We start from the raw sequence: 22,024 nt of genomic DNA, 5'->3' as shown, positions 1-22,024 counted from the left end.
AATCTTTCCTCAAAATTATCTCGATATGCTTGTCCGTGCAGAGAAGTATGCTCACATGGAGGTTTTCGTTGAAAAAACCCCTACCAGTTCTGTTGTGAAAGGATAGAATAAGGAATGCTCCCCAAGGTGGGAGGGGAGAACCCATCATCATTTCTGACTCCCATTCCAAAGATGGAAAAATGGGAGCCTTCCTTGGAATCACCAATCTCGAAGTCCTCAAAGGAGAGATCGACAACCCTTACCATCGAGGAGGTACACCAACTATATGCCTCTAAACGTCTCCAAGGAGAAGATACTAATGACATTCAAGTCGAGCTGCCTCAACCTCCGAAGATGCAGAAAAAGTCTGAGCACCGCAATCTAAATAAGCACTGCCTCTACCATCGTGACCACAGACATGATACTGAAGAATACCACCAACTCTGAGATAAGATCGAAAGGTTTATTTAGTAGGGGAGGTTGGACCATTTTATTCGGAGGGAAGCACCTCCATGTCAACCTCCTCCAAGGGCTCTGCCAGCCAGCACCGATGTACCCAGAGAGGCAAGAGATAGGGGGATAAGCAGTAGTAGAAGATCGCCCCTGAGGGAAGAAATCTATATGATAATTGGGGGTTGTTTATGGTCAGCAGAGCTTCTAGATATGAAAAGATCGAGGCTTGAGGATGAGCTCAAGGATTCCATTATATTCACTGAGCAGGATACAGAGGGTGTGCAAGCTCTGCAAAATGATGCGATGGTTGTAACTGCAAATATTGCTGACATAATGTACATCATGTACTTATTGATAATAAAAGATCGGCTAATATTTTGTATTTTTCTATCTTCTCCCAAATGAGATTTACTCCAGATTAGTTGAGTAGATTCGACACCTCAATTCAAGGTTTCTCCAGTTGCTCGATGATTCTGAGGGAATGATCAGGCAGCCTATCACAGTAGGCACCCCACCTCCATGAATGACGATCCAAGTCGATTTTCTGATGGTTAAATTTCCTTCAGCCTATAATGCAATCTTTGGCTATCCGAGTTTGTGGACTCTGAAAGCCATAGTGTCGAGCTATCACTTGATGGTGAAATTTCCAACAAAGAATTGAGTAGGGCAAATTCGAGGCAACTAGGCTATGGATCGATAATGTTTTACTACCAAACTCCCAGCAAAGGCCCAGCCTGAACTTTTAATAGGGTTGGATGCCTGGGATGATCTGACAGAAGAGCGTGCCCAACCATTTAAGGACCTCCTAGAGGTCCCACTAAGGAAGGAGAATCCCCACCAGACAATGAAGATCGGCTCGCATCTAGATAAGGTAACCAAAGATCGGCTAACCACTCTTTTGTAGAAAAATATAGATCTCTTTGCTTGGTCGGCTACGAACATGCCTAGCATAGATCTGAAAGTTATGTCCCACTACCTAAAAGTGGATTTGACCTGTCATCCATGAAGCAAAAGAAGCAAAGCTTCACCCCAAGTGCCAGAAGACTATAGCCGAAAAGGTGGACAAGCTGGTCAAGACTGACTTCATTAGAGAAGCAATGTATCCAGACTAGTTGGCGAATATCGTCTTGATTAAGAAGGTAAATGAAAAGTGGCGCATGTGCATCGACTTCACCGACTTGAATAAAATCTGTCCCAAAGATAGCTATCCGTTGTCTCGAATCGACAGTTGATGGATGCAACTTCAGAGTATGAGCTCCTCACCTTCATGAATGCCTTCTCTGGCTATAATTAGATCCAGATGGCATCTGAAGATGAGGAGAAAAGAGTCTTTATTACTGATCATGGGCTTTTTTGTTACAGAGTGATGCCCTTTAGCTTAAAAAATGCAGGGGCTACCTACCAACGATTGGTGAATAAGATCTTCAAAGATCAAATCGACGGTAATATAGAGGTATATGTAGATGACATGCTCGTCAAGAGCTGAGCTACTCCAGATCATATTGCTAATCTCCAAGAAACTTTCGACACTCTCCACCAATTTCAGATTAGGCTGAACCCAGTAAAGTATACCTTCGAAGTTATCTCCGATAAATTTTTCAGATTTATAATCTCACGAAGAGGCATCGAGGTAAATCCTGAGAAGATCAAGGCAGTCCTTGAGATGACACCATCAAGAACTATCAAAGAGGTACAATATCTCACCAGCAAGGTTGCTTCGCTCAACTGCTTCATCTTCAAATCGACTGAGAGGTATCTCTCTTTTTTTCAAACCCTCAAGTAGTCAAAAGACTTTCAGTAGACTACTGAGTGCCAAAAGGTATTTGAGGAGTTGAAACAATATCTTAACTCTGCACCATTGCTTACGAAGCTTTAACTTGGTGAAGAGCTTGTACTATATCTCACTATTTCTCCAGTGGCGATTAGCTCAATCCTTATCCGAGAAGGATGGATTTAGAAGCTCATATACTATACAAGTAAAGTCTTTCATAATGCAGAGACCAGATATTCCAAGCTAGAGAAGCTGATATTTGCACCAGTCATCACGGCGAGGAAACTTCGACCTTATTTTCAAGCTCACACCATTATATTGCTTACTGATCAGCCCATCAAGGCCGTCCTCCATAGTCCGGATACCTCAAGACAGATAGCAAAATGGGCTCTAGAACTTTTGGAGTTGGATGTGCAATACTGTCTGAGGCCTTCCATCAAAGCCCAAGTGTTGGCGAACTTCATTCTTGAATGCACCATCCCAGACGGACAGAGCTCAAGAAGTGAAGAAGTGAGTACGGGATCTGATCCTGAGGAGCTATGGATCTTACATGTTGATGGCTTATCGAATTCATCAGGATAGGGATTGGCCTTATCTTAATCGATCCTAAAGGTGATGTGGTGAAGTACGCTCTATATTTTGAATTTCTGACCACCAACAAGGAAGCAGAGTATGAAGCTCTAATCACTGGTGTAAAAGTTGCAAGAAAAGCAAGGGCTCAACACCTGAAGGTCTACAGCTACTCTCAATTGGTAGTTGGACAAATCATAGGCGAATACGAGGCTTAAGAGGAAAACATGAAGAGGTACATTCAAAAGATAAAGGATTTCACCTCATCCTTTTCAAGCTTTGATGTGCAACAAGTCTCCAGAGTGAAAAATGCTAGGACAAATGCATTGTCAAAATTTGCGGCCTCATTACCTGCTGATTTAGAAAAAGAGATCTACTTTGAGATATTAAAAGCCTCGAGCCTCGAAGAGCCCCTCGTTGCCCAGCAAGTTAATAAGGAACCTAGATGGATAGATCTCCTGCTCAAGTATTTGAGTTGGGTGAGTTACCGGCTAATCGCAAGGAGCTCTGAAAGATAAGGAAGCAAGCCGTTCATTATGTTCTGTATGATGACAAGCTATACAAACGGTCGTTCCCTTTGCCTCTTCTGAAGTACTTGTGCCGTTCGAGTTGATTATGCATTACGAAAGGTTCACAAGGAGATCTATGAAAATCACTTTTGGGGTAGATCCCTATCTTACAAGATTTTTTAGTAGGGCTACTACTGGCCCACTATGTAACAAGATGCAGATAATTTTGTCAGAAAGTGCGATCGATGCCAGAGAAACTCTAACATTCAACATCAGTCGGCAGTACTTCTAACTCCCATCAATGCCCCTTAGCGATTTGCTCAGTGGGGAATGGACATTCTTGATCCTTTTCCTCGGACATCAGGTCAGCATAAATTTTTTCTGATGGCTATTGATTATTTCACAAAATGAGTGAAAGCCAAGCCTTTGGCCCATATAATCGAGATAAGAGTAAAACATTTTATCTGAAAATTTATTATTTGTCAGTATGGTCTTTCCAAAGTGTAGATCACAATAATGACAAACAATTCGATGGTGCTCGACTTCACGAATTTGGTTAAGATCATAAAATAGAGCATCGCTTCACATCGATAGGTCACCCACAAGAAAATGGAGAGATAGAGATGACTAATAGAACTCTCCTACAGAGCTTAAAGGCCAGATTAGATCGGATAGTGGGGTCATGGGTAGATGAGCTTCATCACGTGTTATGGGTTTACCAGACCACTTAAAGGATCTCAACTGGTGAGACTCCTTTCAACCTCACTTTTGGGATCGAAGCAATCATTTTCATAGAGGTTGGACTCACTTCTCTCAGAGTTGAGGAGAACAATGAAGACACCAACTCAGTGTGGCTCTAACCAACATTGATTTCATCGAAGAAAGCAGGGGGCATGCCGCTATAAGAATGGCTGCCTACCACCAAAGGGTAGCTAAGTATTATAACGCCTGGATTAAGGCCAAAGATTTAATACTACGGCGAGCTGAAATTTCGCAGTCCATGGAATAAGAAAAGCTATCATCCAATTAGGAAGGTCCCTATCAAGTGGATGAGATAGTACGCTCTGGGACTTATCGACTGAAGCAACTCGATGGAACCCCACTCTCCAGATCGTAGAATTCGATCAATCTGCATATGTATTATCAATAATGCTTAATGTCATTATATATATATATATATATAATTTTTTATATTATATATATATATGAATTTCTAGATTCATTAACTTGTGTTTAAACATAAAAATGGTCGAAGCTCCTATCCGATGAGACCTTATAGAGGTTCCTTTGTTTGGAACCAAAATTTTTTTGATTGGAACTATCCTTGTTGAAGTTTCTTTGATCGAAACTATTTTTGCTGAAGTTTCTTTGATTGAAACTTACCTTACAGAGATTTCTTTATTCGGAACCAAAGTTTCTTTGATCGAAACCATCCTTGTTGAAGTTTTTTTAATTGAAACTATTTTTGCTAAATTTTTTTGATCGAAATTGACCTTACAGAGGTCTCTTTATTCAGAACCAAAGTTTTTTTGATCAGAACCATCCTTGTTGAAGTTTCTTTAATTAAAACTATTCGTGCTGAAATTTCTTTGATCGAAACTGATCTAACTAAGGTTTCTTTATTCGGAACCAAAATTTTTTTAATCGAAACCATTCTTCTTGAAGTTTCTTTGATCAAAACTATTCTTGCTAAAGTTCTTTTGATTAGAACTGACCAAACTAAGATTTTTTTGTTCGAAACCAAAATTTTCTTGATCAAAACCATCTTGATTGAAGTTTCTTTGATCAAAACTATTCTTGCTAAAAATTTTTTGATCGGAACTGACCTAACTAAGGTTTCTTTATTCGAAACTAAAATTTCTTTGATCAGAACCATCCTTGTTGAAGTTTCTTTGATCAAAACTATTCTTGCTAAAGTTTCTTTGATCAAAACTGATCTAACTAAGATTTTTTATTTGAAACCAAAATTTTTTTGATCGAAACCATCCTTGTTCAAGTTTTTTTGATCGAAACTATTCTTACTAAAATTTTTTTTGATCGAAACTAATCTAACTTAGATTTTTTTATTCAAAACTAAAGTTTCTTTGATTGAAACCATCCTTGTTGAAGTTTTCTTGATCGAAACTATTTTCATTGAAGTTCTTTCGCTTGGAATGGTTCTACTTAATTTCCTAAGATCGAAATTAAGTTCATAGCAAAGCTCAGAGTCCTTTAAGATTCATTTAAATTTCTAAGATCGGAATTGAATTAGATATTCTTTTGGTTGGGATAATTTTGAGTTTTTTGGATCAAATTAGTCCTTACGTGCTGAATAAAAATATGCAAGCATAGCCCATCGAAAATAATGACAATATAGATAGTATGAAAAAATATAAATTTCATTCATTTTTTCAAAATTTTTTACAATGACCTCGAAAGGTCTAAGTACAAAAAAAGAAAAAAAAAAAGCCTAAAGGGTAGCATCTGGCATGGGAGTCTTTGTTGTGGGTGTATCGATTGCAGTGGGCTCCCAGACTTCATCCAAAAAATTCAAATTTAATTTTGGATACTGAGCGACAACTCTGTCCCAGACCAGTTGGCTCCCACCGATGTAGGGATCAGTGGCAAAATTAATTTTCTCGTCATGATACTTCTCTGATGCTCGAAATCCTGGATGACCTTTGAGGTGGTGGCCCTAACCTATGCCTCGGCATCACTTTCCACCTTTGCTATCTTTTTCTCTGCTGCCTCGAACGTAGCTTTATTCTTCTCTAGCAAGGCCTCAAGCTCTTTTATTCTTGTTGTTTGTGCTTCTTGGATGCCTAGCGGTCAGGAGTTTTCCTCAATAGCTCCTCTCAGACCGCTTTGGCGTCTTCAGCTCTCCTTGTAGCAGCATCAATCCTCATGGAGACTTTTCCAACCTCTTTCTTGACCTTATCCTTTGACACCTTGAGCGTTTCAGCATCGACTTTGTATTTTCTCGCCTCCAAAAGCTCACGGGAGTGCTCCATGTACCCATTCAAATAATGAAAAAGCTATTGAAAAATCTCATATCAGTAACAGAACATGTATATGCTTAAAACAAATAAAACTTAAGGAGCTTCAGCTTACCTAGATGAAGTACTCCACAACTCTTTTCTTTACCGCCCCATGCAATTCGACCAGCAGCTCGTTTGCATCGATCGGGAGGAGCATCCCAATAAACAGTTCGTGCGCCAGCTTATAATCTCTCAAGACTGAAGCCTCGAACTTCAGACCAGTAGATGCGGTCCCAAAAGTCCCAGCTACCTCGGCTGGTTCTTCTTCTGGAGAAAAGTCGATGACTTGGAGGGGTGGCAAGCTCAGAATTGCTTCTTCAGGGGCTCGACCTATTTGGCTTCTTCGATCTCCATCAGAAGCTGAAGAAGTCGAGCAGATTGAACCCTTACAACTTTGAAGTCATCGACGTGGGGAGGTTCGGATCCCTCTAACCCAAAAGTCGGTAGCAGGGGGAACTACTAATCTTGATGTGGGTGCTCCGGCCATCCGCAGGCTCTGTTGTCCTTTTTCGGTGGGCCTTCTGGTCCAACTTCTTCAATAATTTTATATCAATTGCTGCAAACAGAGCGATTAAGTAGTTAGCATAAAAATTATGCATGAATCAAAAAAATATGTGGCTCTGAGGCAGACGATCCATGCACAGCTTAGGAACCGACCTGACTGATGCCGGCATTAAACAATGTCTGCTCTAATAGAAGCTCTTTCAGCATCGAAATCTTAAAGCTACACAACCTTTTCGACTCCTACCTCAGATGCTAATCTAAGAAGGGCTCCTTCAACACCTCTTCTCAAGGCTCACGTTAGGCGACAAATCTCCAATTCTTGCCTACGTTGCTAGATGAACAGAAAGCACTCTTTCCAGCCATAGACAGTGGAAACAGCATCTTGGATCCATGGACGAATACCTTTCTTCTTTTGAGGTGTCACATACCACCACCTACATGATCCGAAATATATCTTGAAGGAGAAAAAAGAACGAAAAAGTGTAATGCTGGGATCAATCCCAGCCAATACACACACTGCGGTAAAATTGTAGATGTGTCACCATGAATTTGAAACCACCGAACATAGCGACATTTCAAAAAATTAAAAAAGGCTACAAAAAATGGGTGAAAAGGAAGCCTCAGCCAGTTTGGAAGCATTCCTTATAGAGGCTCATCCGATCTGGGAGAGATTGGCAAACTCGATCGTTCAGTCCTAGAAATTTCAATTGAAACTTCAGAGGGATTTGAAACTGCTCATGGAGTAGTACCACATCCATCTCCATTAGTTCGATCGAGAAAACCAGTGGGATGAAGTCGAGCCTCCAGAAGAATCCATTCCCTTTGCAGGAAGTAGCTCTAGAAGAGAAAGATGAAGAAGAAGGAAGACCTATAGCGAAAGAAGATAAGGATGATTGAAAACTTTAGAATCCTGCATCCAGTCTCATCGAGGGTTTAAGTATACCCAATTCAAAAATCTCTTAACGATACTTCTTCTCAGAGCATTGATTATTGGAGGTGTGAATCAATGGGTTTGAACGGATGCTTGATGCATGGTGACCACAGATTGATTACAGCTCCTACCGTTGATATGGTAATCAATACTAGTGACAAGCAAATCATACCTTGCATCACTTTCGAAGAGACGTGCAGGGATGTGCGATGGTATTTACCACATGGAGGTGATTCGAATCCCAATCCTTTCAAACCTATACAATAGGTAATAAATATTTTTAAAATAATTCATACAGCTTGGATCATGGCTTAGATTATGGCTCAGATCATGCCTTATGATTTGGATCATAGTTAAATGCTTAACTAGTATAGATCGAAATTCAGCAAATATGACTTGAAATATGGTTCACATTCACACATTTGAACATAGTGAACAATGATAAAAATAAATTTATTCATTCATATGAACGTTTGAGTACATACCTTGGAGCACCATCAGGGCGACTTGCCTCGGAGCAGCCTTCCTCAGAACCAACAGTCCCTTCTGTCTGGATAGCCACATCGACTTTATTCGGTTCGATAAGGCATTGGGATACTTTTGCGAATCTTCTTGTGCTATCTTCCATCACGGCCTTGAGGATTTCATTCAAAAGTTGGCTTGTAGAACCTCAGCACTGTCAGCAAAAAGTGTGCTCGGGCCATTATCTTGCATCTCTAGAAGCTCATGGAGAATGTTGTCTTGCAAGCTTGGCTTATAATTTTGGCTCCCCTCCTCGCCAGCGGATCTATCCTTTTGAGAGCGTTCACAGTAAGAAGCTCTTAATCTGAGAGTCGGTGATAGAGAAGAGCCTTACCTTCTCTTTCCTCTTCTAGTTTCTCCTTCAGACGCTCCACTTTCGATGGAGCCTTCTAAAGTTCAGTCTGAGGTACAGACAATCCTGAGTCACCTGAACCTCCTTTGAAGCAGAGCCTTCATCCCTCTAAAGTGTCTTCTCTATGTGGCTTGATCTGTCTGAGATTCTGGCCCTTGTAGTCGAGCGCCTGTTGGGACTCCTTCGAGAATGAATATCGGAGGGGGTAAAATCTCGACTCCTTTTTTCTTTGAGTGTCCTCCTTAGGTACTCTATATCATCACGGGCTTGGCACAGTTTCTCTCAGCCTCAGATCTCTACCTCTTAAGGTCTTCGATCTTCTTTTCAGCCTTCCTTATCTCATCATCTCGATGATCGATCGTCTCTCAGGCTTCTCGAAGGGTCTCTTCAGAAAGGTTGACTTCTTTGGTTAGTTCAGTGTTAGCCAATTTCTCTTGCTCCAAAATGTACTTCAGCCAATCTATCTCCTCCTTCATTGTTGTAAGCTCCAACATCAAAGCCTTAAAGGTGGAGCCGACGAAGCTGGCCAAATAATGCCCTATTTGTACAAAATTTGCATAAGATTGTGTGAGATTAAATACAATGAGTTACAGGAGATCGAAAGAAGAGATCTAAAAACTCCTTACCTGAGCAAGAGACCTTAGGATGTCAGTCATTTGATGTTGAGCCCTTGTCCATTCAAGTGTTGTCTCTCACCAGACGAAAAAAAAACTCTTCAAAAACTCCATCGTAGTCTTGAGATTCTCCATTACGGGCAAAGCAAAAGGCACCGGTTGTGAAGGGCCCACCTGGGAAACAGTTGGGGGAAGGTACTAGGTAGGAATCACTTGCTCCAAAGGATCCTCGATCTCCACATCCGCCATTGAAATTTCTTCCAGATGGCTGACCGTATCTATTATCTGTGTCTCCTCCATTGGAGTCTCCTTTGTTAGAATCTTCTCTGATGGAGCTTTTATCATGACCTCCAATGATGAAACTGTGGACTCAATAATCAAAGGAGAATTTTCATTCTCCATGGCCATGGTAGCTGATTCGGTGATCAAAACCTTATCATCACTGCCTATTGAGGTCGAAGGACCAACAGACGAAACTTTAGTCTGCTTTCTTCGAGCTGATGCCAGTTCAAGCTTTTTTAGGAGCTTCAGATTCATCCTATCTCTAAGAGTCACTGTGAGAGTCTGGAGCAAGGAGGTCGCAATCACCTTCTCAAGGTACTCAAAAGTAGATTTAAAGGAAAACAAAGGAGAAGACAAAGAGCCATCATTGAAAAATTAAATTCTTGAGAGAACCGCCGCTGAGTAATCCCATTAGTCGTGATCATTTGCAACAGTCCTACCCGATAGGCTGACATCTCCAACCTTAAATGTTGGGGATATAAGTGAAAATGCGAGGGTGTACATCCCCAAATTTAAAGTATGACTTTAGAGGTACTCCTTTCATCTGATTCTCAAACTCAAGAATAGGAGGATAGTATTGCAGTGATAATCATGGATACCTCGGATCAGTATGATACTTCAAATCAGTGGGCTATGCTGATCTGAACATCAAGCTGAGGTACACAAAGTTGAGCTATGTGCATCTAGTCTGATGTGCGCCCATCTGACATGTAAGCTTCTTCTATTATCTCAATCAATCAATTTTCTGGCACTTGCAGTAATTGTCCATCCTAAGTGGATAAACTCAGATGTAACTAACTCCCTCTAATCTTGTGGAGCAGATAAGGGCTAGAATTAATATCTCGCCTACAACAATACGTCCAACAATCCAACAATCTCAGGACTACACATTCCAAAGTTGTTTGACCATACTCTATAAATAACCAAAGCCCTGAGGACTAAGGCAATCCATCTCAGTAAATCACTTGTTGCTTTTATTATTCACTGATTCCTGACTTGAGTGTCGGAGGGTTCTCGTCGAAGTAAAAATCTTCAGTCTAGATTTTATTTTACAGGTCACTCCAATACCACTGCTCAAGACTCAGTCGCTCATCTTCCGACCTCAGCCAGAACCAGCAACAATACATCACTAACCAACTAGTAAGAGTTCCAAAATGAGTCTAATAAGAGTTCCATCAAGGACAATCAAAATATACCAATCATACATTTCAAAATTAGTTTAGTAAGAGTTTGATCAAAGATGATCAAAATATCCCAGTCATGCATTCCAAAATCAGTCTAGTAAGAGTTCTACACTAATAATTTAGTAAGAATTCCAAATTAACCAGACAATCAAAAATAGTCATTACTATATTCCATCAAGAATTTACTTAGGTGTCATACATTTTTAATATATTCTTATGCCTCTCAATTGAATAACAAAAAATAGCCCTTACTTTTTCTAGAATTTGGATGAGAAAAAGATAAGAATCATCAAGTAAGTGGGACTCCAATCCTATGGCCATCAATTCATTAAAAATTTCTTCTTCTGTATAGACACATGACTGATTTTTTTGGATAATAGAATTTTTCTCTCTAATTACATCGGTAATATTGTCAATTGTTGACTTTAAAACTTCAATCTCTTGATTAATATTAGTTGAAAACTTTTTTTTTATCTTTTAAACTTATTTCACTTTTAGTCTGAACTAGAACTTATGATTTTAGGGATGGTGTATCAATTCCATCATTTGTATCATCAAAGGCCCTCCAACAATCTTCATTTTGGGATATCAGTTGATCAATATCATAAATAATATCTATATGACTCTCAATTGAGCTAGCCCACCTTCACCATTTCTCTGTTGCAGTTTGACACCTTCATCTATTATCCTATCTTTAGTAAATAGTTTCATTAAACTCTTATAATTATGAATAAGTTTAGTCCTCCATTTTTCTACATTAGAATGAGTCTAAATATAATATATATATATATATATATATATATATGTAAATATTATATTAACAATAATCAAATTAAAAATAAAAATAAATAAATAATCAAATTAAAAAATATACTTCTATTAGTTCCTTCCAAACCTCAGATGCTGCTATACATAGTTTTGTAATTAGACTTCCAGCAAAACCACTTAATCTATTTCTAAATAACTCAAATCATTCATTGAAATCAATCTTAAGAGACTTTAAGCAATTCTTTAAATGAGCCTTGTTCAAATCTATACCAAATTTTCGCTCACTTCTTTAATCATTTAAGTATAAGCAGTGGATATGAAATTTCCATCAGGCTTATTTTCTACACGCTGTTGGTAAACCATTGCTTCAATCAACGCATCATCCATATGAACTATCCATCCCAAATGTTCTTTTTTCTTCACTTGATATTTTTTTGTATCACTCATTAATAATATCTAAATCATAAAAATATACAATATATATATATAATGCATATTGAATACTGGTATAAAAGTTTTAACCATAAATACTATACAAAAATTCAAATACAATCAGTTGTAATAAACCCAATACATAATGAAATAAATAAATAAATAATATAGTAATTAATACAGGATGCCATTCACTATATAATCATTCCATATATCAAGTATTATGTGATTTCTTAAAAATTCTTCTCGTATAACATCTTCATCATCATCCATTGGAGTAGAACTTCTTATTGAGGTGAAGATTGGTTTAAAATCTCTTGATCTACTTCATCAATAAGTTTTTCATTAAGATCTATCCCTATTAAATAATTATGCAAGATGTAACATACCAAAATAATCTTTGTTTGTGTATTAATCGAGTAATTGGAGCTCTATTGTGCTTCCGATGATAGAAAATTATTTCTTTAATATACCAAATGCTCATTCTATTGCATTACGCAATGATGCATGTTGAAGGGTAAATAACTCTCGAAAATTTTTTGATGCTTGAGTGGAGTATTTTTTTCAAGTGATAGCATACTTCTCTATAAGTATGATAAGTCCACTTCTTAGCATATATCCCACATCAACAAGTTAATATTTACCTGACGATAGCCCCCACACAATCCTAATATATGAATTTTATGAAAATATTCATTTAAATACATGTTTACACAATTAGAAATAAATTAAATAAAAATTGATTTATCTTGAAATATGGATAAAACCTACTATTGTTAAGTATTTCTAAGGGAACTTGTTTTCCTTTGGCTTGAATCAAGAATCGATCTTCTAAAGATATTTTTGCTTTTAGTACTCTATGAAAATGATGACTATTGATCTCATTAGAGTGATGAAAGAAGAATAAAATCATACTATTCCTCACATTATGTGAAACGTATAAAGAACTTAGCAACTTACTCTTCAATTATTGCTCTTTGGGTGGGTTGAAGACCATTATTTTTTTCTAAAATCTCACATAAATTTATACAAGCTTGTGTATCCATTCAAATAACATCATGATATCTATTCAAATAACATCACGATACTTTCATTTGTGCTTATATATTGCACACCTTTATATAGAAGATTGATTAATAAGACGATCAATATAATTTCAACAACGATGAAACCTACATCGTACCATAAAATTTATAATACGATAAATAACTTTAGCGACAGCTAGTCATCAACTTCTCTTCCATTAGAGAAACTCATCTATTTTTTTATTTTCTTATCTTTCCATCTTTCGCCCATTTTAATTTAAATTTTAATAAAATAAGTATGTTGTGAAAATAAATATGCTGCAGCGATATTAATTTTTTTTTTCACATATGAGAAACTTTTTTTTCTATTCTTTTTTCTTCTCTTGTATTCTTCTCTCCCAACCAAGGCATTAGTGACAATATTTTCTTGGTTATTAAAAAATTTTTAAATGATTCCTGCTTTTCTCATGGATTAATAGTTTTCCAAATTATTTTGTGAGAGGAATCAAAATATAGATTTTACAATTTATTCATGGCCTAGTCATGACCAATTTAAGACATCTTTATATTTAAAAGAATAACAATATAATACATTATTGTTGAGGCATTGTTTTTTTATTTTAATTTATTATTCTTGTGTCTCTTATACTTGTTGTATAAGTAGATATACATGATTCATAGGAAACTAGCGTTTAACCCATTCTACGTAGTGAGATTTTTTTCAAAAAATTAGGATAAATAGGGAATCCATAGCTTGCAACATATGATCAAATCCATCTGCAATCATAGAAACTTTTTAAGTAATCTATAAATATATATATATATATAATGATAAATATAATATTTGAAAAATCAATCAATTTATAGCTGTTGGGGATGGATTCGTACTAGTTAAAGACAAAAAGGATACGAGGACACAAAGGTACCTCAGGCTTGATCAGCTTCCCTGATTCCTTACTTTGGATAGTTTCTGATCTGAAATCCGATAGAGGCTCGGCAGTCTCTCCAATCCTGACCCTTAATCGCTGTTCTTACTTCGACGATCTATCTCCACCAAGCCTTGATGCCAGCCGACCCAATAAGATACTTGAGCAGATCTTGTTCGGTATAATGGGAAAGATTGACCTTCAGTCCCCATGCAAATCTTCAAATTCCGTAACCATCAGGAATAAATGATGATGAGTAGATAAGAATAAATAACAAATAAATCTCTTCAGATAAGGAAAGGATAACAGTTGAATCTCATCAGATAAAATAAGGCTAACCGCCTAATTCTCCATCTTCTAATAGCGCTTCAGTCTCTGCTTATAAATAAAGATCCACATGAGACTCCTAAGATATGAAACTTTTTTTTTTCCAACACGCTCTCTTCTTTTCATCTGTGCTAAAGATTTGACTTGAGCATCGGAGGATCCCTATCAAAGCCAACTTCGATCAGAGATTTTTTTTGCAAGTCATGTGCCATCGTTCAGCCGTCGCAGTCCTATAGTTACTGTCGAGCTCCAGCCAATCCGATCTCAAAATAGATTTCTGCCGTAATAGATTAATGCTAGAAGAAGGATCCAGGCCCATTAACAGGAAGGAGCAAGCCTCTAGTTAAAAAAACTTCATCGCATCATCCCAACGCCATTAAGATCCCGACAATCAAATCTATCAGATGTCGATGAGATCCAGGCTGGCCATCTCATAATCGACCGATATTGATCCGATCTAATCACCTCCGAATCAATCAACGTCCTCCAAACTATCCTAATTGGCCACAGAATCAAGGGGCTTACGATCCAAACAAAGAAGGAGATCTTAATATCCAGATAAAAAAGGAGGATCCAAATGATGAAGGAGATCTCAATGTCCAACTAAGAAAGAAGACTACAAAAGTTCTTCAATTTATAAATTATTTTTATTTTTTTACCTATATTTTAAATTTGAATTCTTAGCGAGATCCAAACAAAGAAAGAGATTGCGATAGATTGAAATCCAAGTAAGGAAAAAAATTATGAAAATCTCCCAAATTCTGCCTCTTAAATCATAATGGATCCATATTTCCTCATCTATTTGAATAGAATCAAAGACATTCCAAGAAAACAGACCCTAAGAGGGAGAGACTCCCACAATTCAAATCTCTCATAGTAAGAGGCTCATATGCCCTCTTCCATCATTATGTTTTCTTTTCTTCCTGTGGGTCCACATGTCATAAGAGGGTGAAGATCAAGGCCAATTCAAGATAAAAATCAAGGCAATCTAAAATCAAAATCAAAGCCAATTCGAAGTAAAAATTTAGCTAATCCAAGGTAAAAATCAAGGCAATCCGAGGTCAAAATCAAGTCAATCTGAAGTGAAAATCAAGCAAATCTGAGGTAAAAATCAAAGCAATCCGAAGTCAAAATTAAGGCCAATGTAAAGTGAAAATCAAGCCAATCTGAGCTAAAAATCAAGCCAATCTGAAGTCAAAATCAAGTCCATCCAAAGTGAAAATCAAACCAATCTGAGGTAAAAATCAAAGTAATCCAAAGGCAATATCAAGGCCAATCTGAAGCCAGATCCAAGTCAATTTAAAGTCAAAATAAAGATCAATCCGAAGCCAAATCCAAGCCAATCCAAGCCAAAATGAAGACCAATCTGAAGCTAGATTTAGGCCAGTTTGAAATCAAAATGAAGGCCAATCCGAAGCTAGATCCAAGCCAATTTGAAAACACAATAAAGGTCAATTCGAAGCTCAGAACCAGGCCAATCCAAAGCCAAAATCAGACCAATCTGAAGTCAAGATGAAGGCCAATCTGAAGTTTAGATTCAGACCAATCTGAAGTCAAATTAAAAGTCAATCCGAAATTCAGATCCAGACCAATCCAAAGTCAAAATAAAATCCAATTCGAAAGTTAGGACCAAGCCAATCCGAAGTCAAAATGAAGGCCAATCTGAAACCCAAATCCTGGCCAATTCAAAGTCAAAATGAAGGTTAATTTGAAGCTGAAATCAAGGTCAATCTAAAATCAAGATCAAACCAGTCTGAAGTTAAAATGATGGCCAATCCAAAGTCCAAATCAAGATCAAACTGAAGTCAAGATCAGACCAGTCTGAAGTCAAATCCAAGTCGATCTAAAGTCAAAAATAAGTCTAATCCGAAGTCAAAATCAAGGCTGAACCAAGGCACGGAACAAGATAAAATTGAAGCAAAAACAAGATCAAGTTGGAGCAAAGATCAAGTCCAAATCGAGACAAATAACATGAAAAAATCAAGCAGAACCCAAGGACTCTCAAACAAAACTCAATTCTCATGATAAGAGGCTTTCAAGCCCCCATCCACTATTCTATTTTCTGTTCTTTTCGTAGGATCATAGGTCCTTGAGTACAGCTGAAGCAAAGTTAGAAGCTGACCCCGAGCACTCAAAGCCAACCACTTGAAAGCCAACCTCCTAAAGGTCAAACTCCTGGAAGCTGACCTCCTAAAGGCCAAGCTCCTGAAAGCTGAACTTCCAAAGGCCAACCTCTTAAAGTCAAGCTCCCGAAAACTAGAGTGAAAGGATTGACTTAAAGAATACCAACCAATGAAGGCTGACTAGAGGCAAATTGACCAAAATGTGATCCACAACTTCAAGATCGATCAACACTCCTTATCCATAGACAAGTCGAGCGAAAGCCATAATGGCAATGGTTAAAAGGCATCGAGCGAAACCTACAAAGTTCAACCATCCGAGATAAAGAAGCCACAGTCAAGCCGTAGGAGTTTCTCGAAGGTACTTCATCTTCAGACGAATATAACCATAAGAAAGGTACTTCATTTCTAGATGAATGTAGTCAGAAGTTTCTCGAAAGTGCTTTATCTTTGGATGAATATAGCCATGAGAAGGATGCTTCGTCTCTAGACGAATATAGCCAGAAGTTTTTTTAAGGCACTTCATCTCTGGATGAATATAGCCACGAGAAGAAAACTTCATCTCGGATGAATATAGCCAGGAGTTCCTTGAAGATGCTTCATCTTCGGATGAATATAACCAGAAGTTCCTCGAATGTACTTTATCTCTGGATAAATATAGCCACAAGAAGAGTGCTTCATCTCCAGACAAATATAGTTAGGAGTTCCTCGAATGATAAATATAGCTACAAGAAGGATGGATGAATGTAACTAGGAGTTTCTCGAAGGTGCTTCATCTCTGGATGAATATAGCCATGAGAATGGTGCTTCATCTCCGGACGAATATAGTTAGAAGTTTTTTGAAGATGCTTCATCTCCAAATGAATATAGCCATGAGAAGGGCACTTTGTCTCCGAACGAATATAGCCATGAGTTCTCAACGAGAAGGATACTTCATCTTTGGATGAATATAGCCAGAAGTTTCTCGAAGGTGCTTCATCTCCGAACGAATATAGCCACGAGAAAGGTGCTTCGTCTTTGGATGAATATAGTCAGGAGTTCTCGAAGATGCTTCATCTCCAGATGAATATAGCCATTAGAAAGGTGCTCCATCTCTGAATGAATATAACCACGAGAAGGATGCTTCGTTCCCTCAACAATGAAGTAATCATGATGCTAGATGCCTCATTCCCCTGACAAAGGTAGCCATGATGATAGCAGCTCATGATGCTTTTTGTCCATGGACAAGTAGAGTAGAACCAACAAATTTTAAATCATTCAGACTGAAGATCTCGATGACTAACAAGTGGGGGCTAACCTATAAGGACCTCCGAAGGCCCCTCACTTTTCAGCGTGCAGAGCCGACAAAGACCAAAGGTTCCTTATTTTTTAGTGAGCAGAGCTGATGGAGACCAAAGGTCCCTCGCTTTTCAATGAGCAGAGCCAATGAAATCGAAGATCCCTCATTTTTCTGCAAGCAGAACCTACGAAGACCTCAGTGACCAAACTAAAATAGAAGCATGGACCCATATCTTCGACAGCTTCGACTTGATATACTCCCTTCATCCGATCTAATTCTAGTTCGAACTCAGGAGTAAGGAGCTTATGTTGGAGGTGATTTCTTACTAGCTAAAGATATGAGGCAAATGAAAGATCTAAGTTTGGACCTTACCAATCCCACCTTTCGATGAACCACCTTGAGTGATACTATCAATCTCTTGACTTCGATCGTCGATCTCGATTTCGATCATCAATCCTAATTTTCAGCATCAGAGAGACATCCCTACCAGCTATGCCATTAATCGATCCGAGGTCTCCTTGTTGGGCCGACCTGATCTGAAAAATCTGCATCTCTTTTGAAATTCAAATGACCATAACATGACAGTTGGCCACAGAGTAGATAAGAAAGAAGATAATAGGCATATTGCATCTGATAAGTCAAAGCTAACCATTTAAGCCAGCATTCTTATTGAGGTAAGAGATAACAAATATATCTCTCCTAATAAAGTAGGAGACAATAGGCGTATCTCGCCTAATAAGTCAAGACTAACCATCTAATTCTTCTTTCTTCTCACGGCTCTTCAGTCTTTACCTATAAATAAAGACCACAGGGGACTCCAATATATAAAACTTCTTCTTTCCAACACACTCACTCCTTTCTTTTTGTTATATAGATTTGACTTGAGCATCGGAGGATCCTCATCGAAGCCAACTATGATCAAAAAAAATTTTGCACGTCCTACCATCGTCGTCCAATTATCACAGTCCTGCAGTCGCTACCAAGCTCCAATCAATCTGATCTCAAGATGAATTTCTATCGCAATAATAGCTATTTTAATCTTCATCATTCATATGCTTTTCATCCAGGCAAATTATAAAAAAAACCAAGTATATTGAATAAAAAATATTTCATAAAAAAATATGTAATCAATTAAAAAATTAAAAAAATATATAGAAACATCCCTTCAACTTTAGTTCCATTTCACTTATACCTCCTATACTTTAAAAAGTATCAAACTAGTTCTTCTAGTTATCGATATGTTCCAATATGCTTCAATCATTTATTTACTCATAAACGTATTATCTTTTTTCTCAACGATAGAAATACCTTTGCTCCTGGTGGGTTTGAATGAGGAAGAAAAAGATGAAGAGGAGGATGAGGGAGCCGTCGTGGAGGGGATGGCTTATAGGTGGCTTGAAGGAGGAGGAGAAGGACAAGAGAGGAGGTGATTAATTGGAGAGGAGGAAAGAGGGAGGAGAGAGGAAGAGGAGGAGGGAGTAAGAGGAAGAGGAGATGGAGGAGGAGGGGGCCGCATTGATGGAAATGGCTTATGGATGGCTTGGAGGAGGAGGAGGAGGGGATCAATCGGAGAGAAAAAAAGAGGAAGAAGAGAGGCGGATGAGGAGGAGGAGGAGGAAGGAGAGGCGGTGGAGGAATTGGTGGAGATAGAGAGAGCTCCCATGGAAGAGAAAAATGGGTGAGGAGGAAAGGGAGAAGGAAGAAAGAGGGATGTCGTGATAGAGGAGAAGGAGATCAATCAGAGAGGAGGGAGAGAGAAGAGAAAGGAGAGAGGAGGAGGAGGAAGAGGAGAAAGGAGAGGCAGTAGAAGAATGGGTGGAGATGGAGGAGCTACCATAGAAGAGAAAAAATTAGAGAGAAGAAGAGGAGAAGGAAGGAGGAGGGAGAAGAGGGATACTGACAATAAAGAAGGAAGAGATCAATCAAAGAAGAGGAAGGAGAAGGAGGAGGAAGGGAGGTGGAGGAGGAACGGGTGAAGGTAAAGGGAGCCGCTATGGAGGAGGAGCTAAAATTGGTGAGGAAGAAGGAGAGGAGAAGGAGGAGGGAGAAAGAGGATCGTCGTGATGGAGGAAGAGGGGATCAATCAGAGAGGAGGAAGGAGAAAGAAAAGAGATAGAGATAAGGATATTTTTATCATTTTATAAAATAATAATATCATGTGATGGTCATGTGATACCATTTCATTAACAGAGATAAACTGCTGGACCATATTGAAATATTTCGATAACTAGAAGGATCAGTTTGATATTTTTTAAAGTACAGGGGTGTAAGTAAAATTAGACTAAAGTTGATGGAGGATTTCTATAATTTTCTCTTAAAAAAAATGTGATCTAAATTATCTCCATTGTAATTTTTTTGGTAGCTATTACTGTTAGTGATTTCCTACAAAAACAATACAAAGTGATATACATATGCACCCACACACACGTTCATCTATATCATGAATTAAAAAAATAAAAAAAATATCAAAAACTAAAGTATCTTAATTACTGAGTTGAACTTGGAGTTTTTTTTGAAGGAGTTGCATCCTCAAAAAGTTCATTATGAATCTATTTTTTAGGTATTGAAATAACAGATTTTTGCAGAAATTGAGATGAAGAAGAACCGCTACAGGATCTTTTAGTAAACTATCAAGTTGAGTTTAGAATTTTTTTTGATATTAATTTCATCATAATTTTTTTTATTGGAGCTAAAATATTTTTTTTAGAAAATCAAGACCCACTTCTGAAAAAATTTCAAAGGAGGATAAAAAATTTGAGCTGCAAAGATGGCCCACCTACTATCATAATCATATCTATTTTTAAATTAATTAATAATATTTTTAAATCCTTTGGACTCTTACATATTAATAAACAACACAAAATTCTAGCCACATTCTAAGCTTCCCTATTTGGTTGCCCAAGCCTCCCATTCGATTGAAATCCCAAGGATGGAAAAAATAAAGGATCAATAAACAAATTGATAATATATCTAAATCTTTAGACTCTTATATATAAATACCCAACACAAAATCCTAGCTTTGTCTTATTATCTCAACTTCCCTATTTGGCCACCCCGAGCCTCCCACCTGATTGAAACCCCCAAGGATGGAAAGAAAATGGAGGAAAAACCAATGGAAAACATAGGAAAAATCAATGAAAACAAAGGAAAGATGGAAAAAAATAGAAGGATAAGATATTTTCTCACATAGATTGATAATTTTTTTCATTTTGCTTCTTTTTGTTTTGTTTTCATTTTTTTTTTACAGAGATCTATGGGGAAAGAGGGCACTTGAGAGAGATCAAAGGGGTTTCTTAGGTTTCGATTGGGATTTTGTGCGAGTTGTGGCAGTGTGAGTTGGTCTCTTGAGGTTTTGAGAGCTTAATCTTGGTAGAAGCATAATATTCTTTGGGGTTTGGAGATTTTTTATCGACAGGATTCTTCTTTGACTATAAAATCTTCAATTCAATTCTTCTTTATTTTGCTAAGGCAAAAAAATAACCACTAGATGGGACAATCAAATATTTTTTATTTACTAACTTTATTTTTAAATTTTTTGGGGTCAACATATATTTTTAGGAAATGGAGGATTTTTTAAAAATACATATTTGGGGGTTTTCTGAAAAATCACCCACTCCTTTTTCTTTTTCCCATTTTCTTCTCCTCTTCATCATATTATTTTCCACCTTTTACAATCTTCTTCCCTAAATCTCTCCTCTTTTCCATCAAAACCAAACTGATCCTCTTCTCCTTTCTCTTCCCAACTTCTCTCTCTCTCATCAAACCATTGCCTTCTCTCCCTCTTCCCAACCTTTTCTCTCACTCACCGGATTGATCCCCTTCTCCTCCCTCTTCCCTACCAAAGTCGGACTGATTCCCTTCTCCTCCTTTTTCTCAACCTCTTCTTTCTCTCCACCAAAATCTTCTTTTCACTAGTCCTCTTCAACTTAAATCTAGCGACATAGGTCTCAATGGGCTTCTCTAACTTCGTGGATCTAAATAGATCAACCATAATCTAACCCTCTTCTCCACCTCTTTCCTCCCTCAAAGATTCTTTGTGTAATTTTTTCTTCAATCACCATCGTCATTCTGTGTTCCTCGGGGTCCATATATATGTTTGATCTCTGAAGAGGAATATTCCAACATGCCGGTAACTCCATTCGACCACGACTGCCACCTCCTACATCCATCAGCTCTATTATGTAAATTTCTTTCTTATTTTCTTTATACTCTATCTCTTCGATGATATTATTGGAGCATGACCACCCCACATTCCTAAGTGGATCATCGTCGAACCTTCTCTTCCCTGATAGTCATTTATTTCTTCCTTCTTTCTTTTCCTCAAACCCTAGCTACCACTTATTCCAAAAGAAAAAAAAAAGCCCCACCTACCAGGTCCTCCACAGGCAAGCCACTGCTGGAACCTGAAGACTTCTTTTGTTGGGCTGAATCTTTATCCATACTAACCTAGATGATCCAT

The sequence above is a fragment of the Elaeis guineensis genome, chromosome 8, assembly GCF_000442705.2.
Source record: "Elaeis guineensis isolate ETL-2024a chromosome 8, EG11, whole genome shotgun sequence".
NCBI classification, from domain to species: Eukaryota; Viridiplantae; Streptophyta; class Magnoliopsida; order Arecales; family Arecaceae; genus Elaeis; species Elaeis guineensis.
Note: the sequence above shows the minus strand (reverse complement) of the source record.